We start from the raw sequence: 16,293 nt of genomic DNA on the forward strand, positions 1-16,293 counted from the left end.
TGCAGGCTAAAAGATCATTTTTGAGAAAATAATTATTTTTTTTTTTTTCATGGCTCTGCGTTATAAACTTCTGTGAAGCACTTGGGGGTTCAAAGTCCTCACCACACATCTAGATTAGTTCCTTTGGTGGACTAGTTTCCAAAATGGGGTCATTTGTGGGGGATCTCCAATGTTTAGGCATACAGGGGCTCTCCAAACGTGACATGGTGTCCGCTAATGATTGGAGCTAATTTTCCATTTAAAAAGCCAAATGGCATGCCTTCCCTTCCGAGCCCTGCCGTGCGCCCAAACAGTGGTTTACCCCAACATATGGGGTATCAGCGTATTCAGGACAAACTGGCCAACAACATTTGGGGTCCAATTTCTCCTATTACCCTTGGCAAAATAGGAAATTCCAGGCTAAAAATCATTTTTGAGGAAAGAAAAATTATTTTTTATTTTCATGGCTCTGCGTTATAAACTTCTGTGAAGCACCTGGGGGTTTAAAGTGCTCAATATGCATCTAGATAAGTTCCTTGGGGGGTCTAGTTTCCAAAATGGGGTCACTTGTGGGGGAGCTCCAATGTTTAGGCACACAGGGGCTCTCCAAACGCGACATGGTGTCCGCTAACAATTGGAGCTAATTTTCCATTCAAAAAGTCAAATGGCGCGCCTTCCCTTCCGAGCCCTGCCGAGTGCCCAAACAGTGGTTTACCCCCACATATGAGGTATCAGCGTACTCGGGAGAAATTGCCCAACAAATTTTGTGATCCATTTTATCCTATTGCCCATGTGATAATGAAAAAATTGAGGCAAAAAGAATTTTTTTGTGAAAAAAAAGTACTTTTTCATTTTTACAGATCAATTTGTGAAGCACCTGAGGGTTTAAAGTGCTCACTAGGCATCTAAATAAGTTCCTTGGGGGGGTCTAGTTTCCAAAATGGGGTCACTTGTGGGGGAGCGCCAATGTTTAGGCACACAGGAGTTTTCCAAACGCGACATGGTGTCCGCTAACGATGGAGATAATTTTTCATTCAAAAAGTCAAATGGCGCTCCTTCCCTTCCGAGCCTTACCATGTGCCCAAACAGTGGTTTACCCCCACATATGAGGTATCAGTGTACTCAGGAGAAATTTCCCAACAAATTTTAGGATCCATTTTATCCTGTTGCCCATGTGAAAATGAAAAAATTGAGGCTAAAAGAATTTTTTTGTGAAAAAAAAGTACTTTTTCATTTTTACGGATCAATTTGTGAAGCACCTGGGGGTTCAAAGTGCTCACTATGCATCTAGATAAGTTCCCTGGGGCGTCTAGTTTCCAAAATGGGGTTACTTGTGGGGGAGCTCCAATTTTTAGGCACACGGGGGCTCTCCAAACATGACATGGTGTCCGCTAAAGAGTGGAGCCAATTTTTGATTCAAAAAGTCAAATGGCGCTCCTTCCCTTCCAAGCCCTGCCGTGCGCCCAAACAGTGGTTTACCCCCACACATGAGGTATCAGCGTACTCAGGACAAATTGGACAATAACTTACGTGGTTCAGTTTCTTCTTTTACCATTGGGAAAATAAAAAAATTGTTGCTAAAAGATAATTTTTGTGACTAAAAAGTTAAATGTTCATTTTTTCCTTCCATGTTGCTTCTGCTGCTGTGAAGCACCTGAAGGGTTAATAAACTTCTGGAATGTGGTTTTGAGTACCTTGAGGGGTGCAGTTTTTAGAATGGTGTCACTTTTGGGTATTTTCAGCTATATAGACCCCTCAAACTGACTTCAAATGTGAGGTGGTCCCTAAAAAAATGGTTTTGTAAATTTCATTGTAAAAATGAGAAATCGCTGGTCAAATTTTAACCCTTATAACTTCCTAGCAAAAAAAAATTTTGTTTCCAAAATTGTGCTGATGTAAAGTATACATGTGGGAAATGTTATTTATTAACTATTTTGTGTCACATAACTCTCTGGTTTGACAGAATAAAAATTCAAAATGTGAAAATTGCGAAATTTTCAAAATTTTCGCCAAATTTCCGTTTTTATCACAAATAAACGCATAATTTATTGACCTAAATTTACCACTAACATGAAGCCCAATATGTCACGAAAAAACAATCTCAGAACCGCTAGGATCCGTTGAAGCGTTCCTGAGTTATTACCTCATAAAGGGACACTGGTCAGAATTGCAAAAAACGGCAAGGTCTTTAAGGTCAAAATATATAAAGGCACAGATCACTCAACGCAGTGATTCCAGAACACTGCCCCCATCCCTTATGGGAAATATGCAGATGCATGTAAAGAAGCTGCGGAGACACCATCACATGTTTCTCGACGCAAGCAGTGAATAGCCAGGCCTTTCCCCGGGAAGGAACAACCACGGGAAGGGCAGCATCCTATGAAGGAAAGCCACCTATGCCAAGCATGGTATCCATCCACAGACAGCTGTTTCGGGGTTTTTGCCCCTCATCAGTGTGGAGTAGGAATCTGGCTATTAGGAGCAGTGCCTAGTAAAAAGGCTATAAAGGCACAGATGATTGGCCTCGGGGAGACCAAAACATCCAACACCGCGGAGACACCATCACGTGTTTCTCAACGCAGTGATTCCAGAACACTGCCCCCATCCCTTATGGGAAATATGCAGATGCATGTAAAGAAGCTGCGGAGACACCATCACATGTTTCTCGACGCAAGCAGTGAATAGCCAGGCCTTTCCCCGGGAAGGAACAACCACGGGAAGGGCAGCATCCTATGAAGGAAAGCCACCTATGCCAAGCATGGTATCCATCCACAGACAGCTGTTTCGGGGTTTTTGCCCCTCATCAGTGTGGAGTAGGAATCTGGCTATTAGGAGCAGTGCCTAGTAAAAAGGCTATAAAGGCACAGATGATTGGCCTCGGGGAGACCAAAACATCCAACACCGCGGAGACACCATCACGTGTTTCTCAACGCAGTGATTCCAGAACACTGCCCCCATCCCTTATGGGAAATATGCAGATGCATGTAAAGAAGCTGCGGAGACACCATCACATGTTTCTCGACGCAAGCAGTGAATAGCCAGGCCTTTCCCCGGGAAGGAACAACCACGGGAAGGGCAGCATCCTATGAAGGAAAGCCACCTATGCCAAGCATGGTATCCATCCACAGACAGCTGTTTCGGGGTTTTTGCCCCTCATCAGTGTGGAGTAGGAATCTGGCTATTAGGAGCAGTGCCTAGTAAAAAGGCTATAAAGGCACAGATGATTGGCCTCGGGGAGACCAAAACATCCAACACCGCGGAGACACCATCACGTGTTTCTCAACGCAGTGATTCCAGAACACTGCCCCCATCCCTTATGGGAAATATGCAGATGCATGTAAAGAAGCTGCGGAGACACCATCACATGTTTCTCGACGCAAGCAGTGAATAGCCAGGCCTTTCCCCGGGAAGGAACAACCACGGGAAGGGCAGCATCCTATGAAGGAAAGCCACCTATGCCAAGCATGGTATCCATCCACAGACAGCTGTTTCGGGGTTTTTGCCCCTCATCAGTGTGGAGTAGGAATCTGGCTATTAGGAGCAGTGCCTAGTAAAAAGGCTATAAAGGCACAGATGATTGGCCTCGGGGAGACCAAAACATCCAACACCGCGGAGACACCATCACGTGTTTCTCAACGCAGTGATTCCAGAACACTGCCCCCATCCCTTATGGGAAATATGCAGATGCATGTAAAGAAGCTGCGGAGACACCATCACATGTTTCTCGACGCAAGCAGTGAATAGCCAGGCCTTTCCCCGGGAAGGAACAACCACGGGAAGGGCAGCATCCTATGAAGGAAAGCCACCTATGCCAAGCATGGTATCCATCCACAGACAGCTGTTTCGGGGTTTTTGCCCCTCATCAGTGTGGAGTAGGAATCTGGCTATTAGGAGCAGTGCCTAGTAAAAAGGCTATAAAGGCACAGATGATTGGCCTCGGGGAGACCAAAACATCCAACACCGCGGAGACACCATCACGTGTTTCTCAACGCAGTGATTCCAGAACACTGCCCCCATCCCTTATGGGAAATATGCAGATGCATGTAAAGAAGCTGCGGAGACACCATCACATGTTTCTCGACGCAAGCAGTGAATAGCCAGGCCTTTCCCCGGGAAGGAACAACCACGGGAAGGGCAGCATCCTATGAAGGAAAGCCACCTATGCCAAGCATGGTATCCATCCACAGACAGCTGTTTCGGGGTTTTTGCCCCTCATCAGTGTGGAGTAGGAATCTGGCTATTAGGAGCAGTGCCTAGTAAAAAGGCTATAAAGGCACAGATGATTGGCCTCGGGGAGACCAAAACATCCAACACCGCGGAGACACCATCACGTGTTTCTCAACGCAGTGATTCCAGAACACTGCCCCCATCCCTTATGGGAAATATGCAGATGCATGTAAAGAAGCTGCGGAGACACCATCACATGTTTCTCGACGCAAGCAGTGAATAGCCAGGCCTTTCCCCGGGAAGGAACAACCACGGGAAGGGCAGCATCCTATGAAGGAAAGCCACCTATGCCAAGCATGGTATCCATCCACAGACAGCTGTTTCGGGGTTTTTGCCCCTCATCAGTGTGGAGTAGGAATCTGGCTATTAGGAGCAGTGCCTAGTAAAAAGGCTATAAAGGCACAGATGATTGGCCTCGGGGAGACCAAAACATCCAACACCGCGGAGACACCATCACGTGTTTCTCAACGCAGTGATTCCAGAACACTGCCCCCATCCCTTATGGGAAATATGCAGATGCATGTAAAGAAGCTGCGGAGACACCATCACATGTTTCTCGACGCAAGCAGTGAATAGCCAGGCCTTTCCCCGGGAAGGAACAACCACGGGAAGGGCAGCATCCTATGAAGGAAAGCCACCTATGCCAAGCATGGTATCCATCCACAGACAGCTGTTTCGGGGTTTTTGCCCCTCATCAGTGTGGAGTAGGAATCTGGCTATTAGGAGCAGTGCCTAGTAAAAAGGCTATAAAGGCACAGATGATTGGCCTCGGGGAGACCAAAACATCCAACACCGCGGAGACACCATCACGTGTTTCTCAACGCAGTGATTCCAGAACACTGCCCCCATCCCTTATGGGAAATATGCAGATGCATGTAAAGAAGCTGCGGAGACACCATCACATGTTTCTCGACGCAAGCAGTGAATAGCCAGGCCTTTCCCCGGGAAGGAACAACCACGGGAAGGGCAGCATCCTATGAAGGAAAGCCACCTATGCCAAGCATGGTATCCATCCACAGACAGCTGTTTCGGGGTTTTTGCCCCTCATCAGTGTGGAGTAGGAATCTGGCTATTAGGAGCAGTGCCTAGTAAAAAGGCTATAAAGGCACAGATGATTGGCCTCGGGGAGACCAAAACATCCAACACCGCGGAGACACCATCACGTGTTTCTCAACGCAGTGATTCCAGAACACTGCCCCCATCCCTTATGGGAAATATGCAGATGCATGTAAAGAAGCTGCGGAGACACCATCACATGTTTCTCGACGCAAGCAGTGAATAGCCAGGCCTTTCCCCGGGAAGGAACAACCACGGGAAGGGCAGCATCCTATGAAGGAAAGCCACCTATGCCAAGCATGGTATCCATCCACAGACAGCTGTTTCGGGGTTTTTGCCCCTCATCAGTGTGGAGTAGGAATCTTTTTTTTGTGAAAAAAAAGTACTTTTTCATTTTTACGGATCAATTTGTGAAGCACCTGGGGGTTCAAAGTGCTCACTATGCATCTAGATAAGTTCCCTGGGGCGTCTAGTTTCCAAAATGGGGTTACTTGTGGGGGAGCTCCAATTTTTAGGCACACGGGGGCTCTCCAAACATGACATGGTGTCCGCTAAAGAGTGGAGCCAATTTTTGATTCAAAAAGTCAAATGGCGCTCCTTCCCTTCCAAGCCCTGCCGTGCGCCCAAACAGTGGTTTACCCCCACACATGAGGTATCAGCGTACTCAGGACAAATTGGACAATAACTTACGTGGTTCAGTTTCTTCTTTTACCATTGGGAAAATAAAAAAATTGTTGCTAAAAGATAATTTTTGTGACTAAAAAGTTAAATGTTCATTTTTTCCTTCCATGTTGCTTCTGCTGCTGTGAAGCACCTGAAGGGTTAATAAACTTCTGGAATGTGGTTTTGAGTACCTTGAGGGGTGCAGTTTTTAGAATGGTGTCACTTTTGGGTATTTTCAGCTATATAGACCCCTCAAACTGACTTCAAATGTGAGGTGGTCCCTAAAAAAATGGTTTTGTAAATTTCATTGTAAAAATGAGAAATCGCTGGTCAAATTTTAACCCTTATAACTTCCTAGCAAAAAAAAATTTTGTTTCCAAAATTGTGCTGATGTAAAGTATACATGTGGGAAATGTTATTTATTAACTATTTTGTGTCACATAACTCTCTGGTTTGACAATAAAAATTCAAAATGTGAAAATTGCGAAATTTTCAAAATTTTCGCCAAATTTCCGTTTTTATCACAAATAAACGCATAATTTATTGACCTAAATTTACCACTAACATGAAGCCCAATATGTCACGAAAAAACAATCTCAGAACCGCTAGGATCCGTTGAAGCGTTCCTGAGTTATTACCTCATAAAGGGACACTGGTCAGAATTGCAAAAAACGGCAAGGTCTTTAAGGTCAAAATAGGCTGGGTCATGAAGGGGTTAAACATAAAAAAGTAAACTTCTGTCTCTACATTGCGTTTAATATAATCTGGCACCAAGGATGTACAGTACTTATCATAGAAGCAGGATACGTGAACCAGGTTTGCCCCATCCCTGATTGCTATCAGGTGGTGTGAACCTCAGATGGGGCACATGAACTGTAAGGGGTGTGGATGGGGGGAAGCAAACACCACGTTCTTCTGTCCTGGGCTCCGTTATTGGGGGCAGCTTAATCTTGGCTATGAGTCATCTTATCTTCTGTGTATGTCGTAGTCCAGCACTAAAGATTCCTGAGAACTTCACACAAATCTTCTTGTATCACATGCTTGTTCTTCGGCCATAACTCCTTTATACTCTTTGGTGTGACTGTAACACTTAGCGTACCTCACATGCTTTGCTTTAACTCTGCTGGCTTCCTGTACCACTTCCTATATACATTGCAATGGTTCCTCTCTTTAGATAAATGTAGTTAACCAGTACATCAAAAGACGGAAAGGAAACTGTCAAGTGGTCACAAGGGGATAGTTGTCCTTCCTACCAATATTAGTAAACGGGGTGAGGTCAGAGAAGGAACTGTGCAATGGTCGGCCCCTATACATTAATCAGTCTCATGGACAACAGTATTACTAGGTGTTGGTTTTAGGGTGGAGGAGCGTGGCTATAGGAGGTCAGGGTGGTGACATGATTTTGCACTAGCAGGTGGAAATGGCTTAAGAATGGTGACACAAGAACTTGGACCTGGTAGAAGACCATTTTGTCTTGTCTGTCTGAATTTTGCTTGCCAGAGGTCAGCACTGAAGGTAAGTGTCTGAAACTGTCATGGAACTGATTGAGTTCCACAATACTGACACTTTTTGCACAGGGATCTTACATCGTCAGTGTCACCCTCACCGAAGAAGACATCAAACTGACCAGAAGTCTTGAAACGAGAGAGGAATTGGAACAGAAAGTCTGTGATAAGTTAGATAGATAGGGGTCTGACTTGGCTAATGTCTCTCATTATTTGGCAAGACTCATTAAAAAGTTTGATGATGACACGGTATAATAACTAGTGTCCGGTGGGGATGTACACTGATGGTTCTCGAGAGAATATGGGACATTGTCCGATCATTGTAAGTGAATTGATTACAATCACCTGAGAAAAGTTCATCTCTTTAGAATTGGAAACAATCTCTGAGTTTGTGAGTTAGTTGATATACTACATTGTTGTACCCCACCACTTACCAGTGCCTCCCATTTAGACATTGACTTATACGGTGGCAACCTCCAGTACTTGGCTCTAGTGAGATAGTTTTATTTCCTTCTGACTAATTTCCAATACACAAACTCAAAGACTATTTTTCTGATATCATAAAGATCAATTTTACATGGATGTGAAATCCCATACTATCACGGTATTGTGATAATGTGAGCTTAGGAGCACATCCTGTGCCATCAGCATAAAATAATATACAGTTGACATGCTACTGCAAATCGCGTTTACCTGATCAGATATGATAATCAATACTGTGATTTCTGCAATCCACCATATTTCCCCGAAAATTAGACTTTCCTTGAAAATAGGCCCTCGCAAGATATTACAGGATTTTTAGAGTATGCTTGAAATTTGAACCCTACTCCAAAAATAATATTTTTGGAGGAGGAGTTGGGGCAGAATAGTCAATTGTCCAGGACCCCCACTCTCTTAGGGGCCCCCAGCATTTCTATTTAGAGGTTAAGACTGCTTAAAGAAGTTGTCCACTACTTAGATAACGTCTTCTCATACCCCTCGCTTGGCCCTGATAACGTAATAAAGCCTATACTCACCTTCGGTGCCAGCGCCGTTCCAGCGGTATCGGCACTCGCTTTCCAATGGTGCTGTCGTGCAGAGTTGACACATTACGCCGACACCAAATCAGTACTGGTTTCAATGTCTCGGTCTTCAGAAGTTAGGAGCATGACGTTGAAGTCAAAGATCAGCTGCAACACTGACTTCCTTTTCCTGTTCAAAATGTCCGAAGGCGAAGACAGTGACGCTAGATCTGATTGGGCGCAGTCTCACAACACTGCATGAGAGCCCTGGTGAGAGCAAGTGCCGACACTGTGGGAGCAGAGCCAGGAATAGGCTTTATTATTTTATGGGGGCCAAACAATTAGATCAAGAAGGGGTTGTCCTAGTAGAGGACAACCCCTTTAACCCTGCTGTTGTCTTCGGTCAAAAACGACCGACCTTGAACTTCAATATTCTTTCAAATATTCAAGATGCGGCTCTGAAACCCGTGGCCGACCGACCCATCCTCATTTAAGTCAATCAACCACAAGTTTCAGAACCGCATCTTGAACACCCCAAAAAATACCAAAGTTCAAAATCGGTCTCCCCAGACCGAAGACAACAGCAGGGTTTTAAGGACATTTTGGTGACATCAAAGTCAGGTATCATGTCTGCAAAAGTCTAAAGGAACTGAATAAGAGACAGGCTGGTATGTACCAGATGTGCTTTGTGTATATACATGTGTACGTGAAGTGTGTGTACAGAGGGGGAAATAAGTATTTGATCCCTTGCTGATTTCGTAAGTTTGCCCACTGACAAAGACATGAACAGTCTATAGTTTTAAATCCGATTGCATAAATGCGCTTAATAAACCAGAAAATAATAAATTGACAGTTTTCAGGTAAAAATAAATCAACATGTTTTCTGGATCAGACTCAAGAATTTAAATGGGATGCCCCACAAACAAAATACATTTTATTTAATAGATCTTGGAATAAAAGTAAGTACCTTAATTGGGTGAGTTTAAAAAAATATTCCCGTGCTAAGATAATCCTGTAAATGTATGACTGCTGTGTACTGTGTAATGGCTGTGTCTCACCATGCAGTGCTGCTCCAGTTCACGGTCTAAACATACTACAGCTCCTGAGCAGGGGAGGAAGCAAGTGAGATTATACAATCAGGACAGCACAGGATCGCAGCTCATTCTTTCTGCAAGGTAAAAGATGTTTTTAAACAGGCAGGAAATGTATTTTTCCTTGCAGAAAACAGATTCTGTGATCCCATTCTGTTTAGTCTCTAAACTCTGTTTGTGTCCTCCCCTGCCTGGGAGTTGTGGTATGATCAGACCATGTTCCTGTATGGTCAGACACAGCCATTACACAGTACACAGCAGGGGCACATTTATAAGATTATCTCAGCACAGGAACATTTTTTTTACACATCCAATTTTGGAATCTATTATTATTCCAAGATATATTAATTAAAATGTATTTTGTTTGTGGGGCAAGCCCTTAAAACTTTATAGGTGCACATAAAATGCAGATACCCTATGCACACCATTTGATTTTTGTGGATTCATTGCAGTGAAAAGGAAACTGTATTTGGCCTTTTACTATTTTTTAATTGTAGGTGTATAAAACATCAAAAATGGAATTTATTAGTGAACTAGCTGAAGAGCCCAGCGTTGCCTGGGCATAGTAAATACCTGTGGTCAGTTATAGCACCTCACATCTCTCATTTTCCCATCACGCCTCTCATTTTCCCCCTCACTCCTCTTATTTTCCTCCTCACTCCTCTCATTCCCCCCTAACACTTGTCATTTTGACCTCACATCTGTCATTTTCCGATCACTCCACTATTTTCCCTCACTCCTCTCATTTTCACCTCACACCTTTTCATTTTCACCTCAGTATACACATATTTCTCATCTCCCTTATATATAGTATACATCTGTATGTCATCTCCTGTACATAGTGTATACCTGTGTGTCATCTCCTCCTGTATATAGTATATACCTGTATGTCATCTCCTCCTGTATATAGTATATACCTGTGTGTCATCTCCCCTGTATATAGTATATACCTGTGCGTCATCTCCACTGTGTATAGTATATATGTGTGTGTCATCTCCCCTGTATATAGTATGTACCTGTATTTCATCTCCTCCTGTATATAGTATATATCTGTGTGTCATCTCCTCCTGTATATAGTATATACCTGCATGTCATCTCCTCCTGTATATAGTATATACTTGTGTGTCATCTGCTCCTGTATATAGTATATACCTGTGTGTCATCTCACCTGTATACTGTATAGTATATACCTGTGTGTCATCTCCCCTGTATAAAGCATATACCTGTGTGTCATCTCCCCTGTAAGCATATACCTGTGTGTCATCTCCCCTGTATATAGTATGTACCTGTGTGTCATCTCCTCCTGTATATAGTATATACCTGTGTGTCATCTCCCCTGTATATAGTATGTACCTGTGTGTCATCTCCTCCTGTATATAGTATATATCTGTGTGTCATCTCCCCTGTATATAGTATGTACCTGTAAGTCATTTGCTCATGTATATAGTATATATTTGTGTGTCATCTCCACTGTATATAGCATTTACTTGTGTGTCATCTGCTCCTGTATATAGTATGTACCTGCCGCATTTGACACTGTGGATCACCAGCTCCTCCTCACTATGCTCCGCTCCATAGGCCTCAAGGACACAGCCCTCTCCTGGTTCTCCTCCTACCTCTCTGACCGCTCCTTCACTGTATCTTTTGCCAGCTCCTCTTCCTCTCCTCGTCCACTTACTATCGGGGTTCCGCAGGGCTCAGTCCTGGGCCCCCTCCTCTTCTCTCATTACACGGCCCCTATTGGACAAACAATCAGCAGATTTGGGTTCAAGTATCAGCTCTATGCTGATGACACCCAATTAAACACTTCTTCCCCCGACATCACCCCTACCCTAATTCAAAATACCAAGGATTGTCTGTCTGCTGTCTCTAACATCATGTCCTCCCTCTACCTAAAAACTAAATCTCTCCAAAACGGAACTTCTTTGTGTTTCTCCTTTCTACTAACCTCACTCTACCCAACATCGAAATTAGCCTGGAGGGTTCAACCATAACTCCCGAGCAGCATGCCCGCTGTCTTGTGGTCATATTCGACACCGAACTTTCCTTTTCTCCCTATATCCAATCACTCACTCGCTCCTGTCACCTGCATCTTAAAAACATCTCCAGAATCCAACCTTTTCTCACCTTTGAAACTGCTAAGACTCTCACTGTCACTCTTATTCATTCCCATCTGGACTACTGCAACTCTCTTCTGATCGGTCTCCCTCTTTCCAAACTTTCTCCTCTCCAATCCATCTTGAATGCTGCAGCCAGAGTCATATTTCTGTCCAGCCGCTTTACCGATGCCTCAATCTTGTGCCAGTCACTACACTGGATACCCATTCGCTACAGGGTCCAGAATAAACTCATCTCTCTCACCCACAAAGCTCTCCACAGTTCTGCACCACCTTATATCTCCTCTCTCATCTCTGTCTATCGCCCTACACGTGCCCTCCGTTCTACAAATGACCTAAGACTAACATCCCCTGTAATCCGAACCTCACACCTCCGTCTCCAAGACTTCTCTCCTGCTGTGCCAGCTCTCTGGAATGCACTTCCCCAGACGATCAGACTGATAGCCCCGACCTATTCAAGTGCGCTTTGAAAACCCATCTCTTCAGACAAGCCTACCACATCAACTACTCAGTAAACTAACTGTGCCCTGTTCCCTCCTTCCAAATATTACTCTGAGTCTGCACCCTACTATTCATCTGTCTCCACACCCTACATGCACACGATAACTGCACTTGATACTTGACTATTGCACTTAAACACACGGCCTGATGACCGGATCATGCATCTTTATATGAAAATCCCTTTTTATTATAATTGCCAGACCTGAAATAACAAGCACTTTTCACCTATTGTGTCCCCCCATTTCCTTGTAAATTGTAAGCTTGCGAGCAGGGACCTCACCCCTAATGTCACTGTTTAAATTGTCTTAACTCGTACCGAATTTATTGTCTGTACATGTCCCCGCTTAATTGTAAAGTGCTGCGGAATATGTTGGCGCTATATAAATAAAAATTATTATTATTATTATGTCATCTCACCTGTATATAGTACTGTATGTACCTGTGTGTCATCTGCTTCTGTATATAGTATATACCTGTATGTCATCTACTCCTGTATATAGTATATACCGGTGTGTCAACTCCCCTGTATATAGTATATACCTGTGTGTCATCTGCTCCTGTATATAGTATATACCTGTGTGTCATCTCCTCCTGTCTATATGTACCTGTAAGTCACCTGCTCCTGTATATAGTATATGCCTGTGTGTCATCTCCCCTGTATATAGTATATACATGTGTGTCATCTGCTCCTGTATATAGTATATACCTGTATATCATCTCACCTATATATAGTATATACATGTGTGTCATCTCCTCTGTATATAGTATGTACTTGTATGTCATCTCCTCCTGTATATAGTATGTACCTGTATGTCATCTCCTCCTCTATATAGTATATACCTGTTTGTCATCTCCTCCTGTATATAGTATGTACCTGTGTGTCATCTGCTCCTGTATATAGTATATATCTGTGTGTCATCTCCCCTGTATGTAGTATATGTGTATGTCATCTGCTCCTGTATATAGTATATACCTGTATGTCATCTCCTCCTGTACATAGTATACACCTGTGTGTCATCTCCTCCTATATATAGTATACACCTATATGTCATCTCCTCCTGCATATAGTATATACCTGTATGTCATCTGCTCCTGTATATAGTATGTACCTGTATGTCATCTCCTCCTGTATATAGTATATACCAGTATGTCATCTCCTCTTGTATGTAGTATATACCTGTATGTCATCTCCACTGTATATAGTATATAGCTGTATGTCATCTCCTCCTGTATATAGTATATACCTATGTGTCATCTCCTCCTGTATATAGTATGTACCTGTATGTCATCTCCTCCTGTATGTAGTATATACCTGCGTGTCATCTCCTCCAGTATATAGTATGTACCTGTATGTCATCTCCTCCTGTTTATAGATATACCTGTGTGTCATCTCCCCTGTGTATAGTATATACCTGTTTGTCATCTCCTCCTGTATATGGTGTATACCTGTAAGTCATCTCCTCCTGTATATAGTATATACCTGTGTGTCATCTCCCCTGTATATAGTATATATCTATGTCATCTCCTCCTGTATATAGTATATACCTGTGTCATCTGCTCCTGTATATAGTATATAACGGTAAGTCATCTCATCCTGAATATAGTATATATCTGTGTGTCATCTCCCCTGTATATAGTATTTACATGTGTGTCATATCCCCTGTATATAGTATATATCTGTGTGTCATCTGCTCCTGTATATAGTATATACCTGTATGTCATCTCCTACTATATATAGTATATACCTGCATGTCATCTCCCCTGTATATAGTATATACCTGTATGTCATCTCCTCCTGTATATAGTATATACCTATGTGTCATCTCCTCCTGTATATAGTATATACCTGTGTGTCATCTCCCCTCTATATAGTATATACCTGTGTGTCATCTCCTCCTGTATATAGTATATACCTGTGTGTCATCTCCCCTGTATATAGTATATACCTGTGTGTCATCTCCTCCTGTATATAGTATATACCTGTGTGTCATCTCCCCTGTATATAGAATATAACTGTGTGTCATCTTTCCTGTATATAGTATGTACCTGTATGCCATCTCCTCCTGTATATAGTATATACCTGTGTGTCATCTCCCCTGTATATAGTATGTACCTGTATGTCATCTCCTCCTGTATATAGTATATATCTGTGTGTCATCTCCTCCTGTATATAGTATATATCGGTGTGTCATCTCCTCCTCTATTAGACCTCATTCACACATTTTTTGCAGGATATATTAGCTCATACATACACATAATAGACAGGTCATGTGACTGACAGCTGCCGTATTTCCTATATGGTACATTTGTTGCTCTTGTAGTTTGTCCGTTTATTAATAAGATTTTTATTTTTGAAGGATAATACCAGACTTGTGTGTGTTTTAGGGCGAGTTTCATGTGTCAAGTTGTGTGTGTTGAGTTGCATGTGGCGATATGCATGTAGTGACTTTTGTGAAGTGAGTTTTGTTTGCTGACATGCGTGTAGCAACTTTTTGTGTGTTGAGTTGCATGTGACAGGTTAGTGTAGCAAGTTGTGTGCAGCAAGTTTTGCACATGGCGAGTTTTGCGCATGGCGAGTTTTATGTGTGGTGCATTTTGAGTTGGTGCAAGTTTTGTGTGAGGCAACTTTTGTATGTGTTGCAACTTTTGTGCATGTGGCAATTTTTCCGCGTGTTCAAGTTTTGCGTGTGGCGAGTTTTTCATAAGATGAGCTTTGCACATGAGCCTAGTTTTGCATGTGGCGATTTTGCATGTGGCGAATCTTGCGCGGGGCGGGTTTTGAGCGGTGACTTTTGTATATACTGTACGGTATATACTCTTTGGCGCCATCGCTCTCGTTCTTTAAGTCCCCCTTTGTTCACATCTGGCAGCTGTCAATTTGCCTCCAACACTTTTCCTTTCACTTTTTCCCCATTATGTAGATAGGGGCGAAAATTGTTTGGTGAATTGGAACGTGCGGGGTTACAATTTTGCCTCACAACATAGCCTATGACGCTCTCGGGGTCCAGACGTGTGACTGTGCAAAATTTTGTGGCTGTAGCTGCGACAGTGCAGATGCCAATCCCGGACATACACACACATACACACACACACACATACATACATACACATGCACACACATTCAGCTTTATATATTAGACTAGCTGAAGAGCCCGGCGTTGCATGGGCATAGTAAATATCTGTGGTTAGTTAGAGCACCTCAATTCTCTTATTTTCCCATCACGGCTCTCATTTTCCCAATCACATCTTTCATTTTCCCCCTCACATCTCTCATTTTCTCCCTCACTCCTCTCATTCCCGCCTAACACTTGTCATTTCGACCTCACATATGTCATTTTCCGATCACTCCACTATTTTCCCTCGCTCCTCTCATTTTGCACTCACACCTTTTCATTTTCACCTCACACCTCTCATTTTCACCTCAGTATATACATGTTTTTCATCTCCCTTATATATAGTATACACCTGTATGTCATCTCCTGTATATAGTATATACCTATATGTCATCTCCCCTGTATATAGTATATACCTGCTGTGTGTCATCTCCCCTGTATATAGTATATACCTGTATGTCATCTCCTCCTATATATAGTATATACCTGTATGTCATCTCCTCCTATATATAGTATATACCTGTATGTCATCTCCTCCTATATATAGTATATACCTGTATGTCATCTCCTTCTATATATAGTATATACCTGTATGTCATCTCCTCCTGTATATAGTATATACCTGTGTGTCATCTCCCCTGTCTATAGTATATATCTGTGTGTCATCTTCTCCTGTATATAGTATATACCTGTATGTCATCTTCTATATATAGCATATACCAGTATGTCATCTCCTCCTGTATATAGTATATACCTGTAGGTAATCTGCTCCTGTATATAGTATATAACTGTGTGTCATCTCCTCCTGTATATAGTATATACCTGTATGTCATCTCCTCCTGTATATAGTATGTACCTGTATGTCATCTCCTCCTCTATATAGTATATACCTGTGTGTCATCTCTCCTGTATATAGTATATATCTGTGTGTCATCTCCCCTGTATATAGTATATACCTGTGTGATCTCCTGTATTAGACCTCGTTAACACGTTATTTGCTCAGTATTTTTACCTCAGTATTTGTAAGATAAATTGGCAGC

General features: G+C 42.7%; 1 protein-coding gene across 1 annotated transcript in view; it reads left to right on the plus strand.

Moving 5' to 3' along the window:
* The first annotated feature begins 7,182 nt into the window (after window positions 1-7,182).
* Window positions 7,183-16,293, plus strand: part of LOC138651169 (myelin-associated glycoprotein-like) — a 33,488-nt gene continuing 24,377 nt past the window's right edge. The window contains exon 1 of the mRNA XM_069741190.1: window positions 7,183-7,440. The gene's annotated coding sequence lies outside the window, so the exon portion shown is untranslated. The remainder of the gene's footprint in view (window positions 7,441-16,293) is intronic.

This window comes from Ranitomeya imitator, chromosome 10 (assembly GCF_032444005.1).
Source record: "Ranitomeya imitator isolate aRanImi1 chromosome 10, aRanImi1.pri, whole genome shotgun sequence".
In the NCBI taxonomy this organism is placed as follows: Eukaryota; Metazoa; Chordata; class Amphibia; order Anura; family Dendrobatidae; genus Ranitomeya; species Ranitomeya imitator.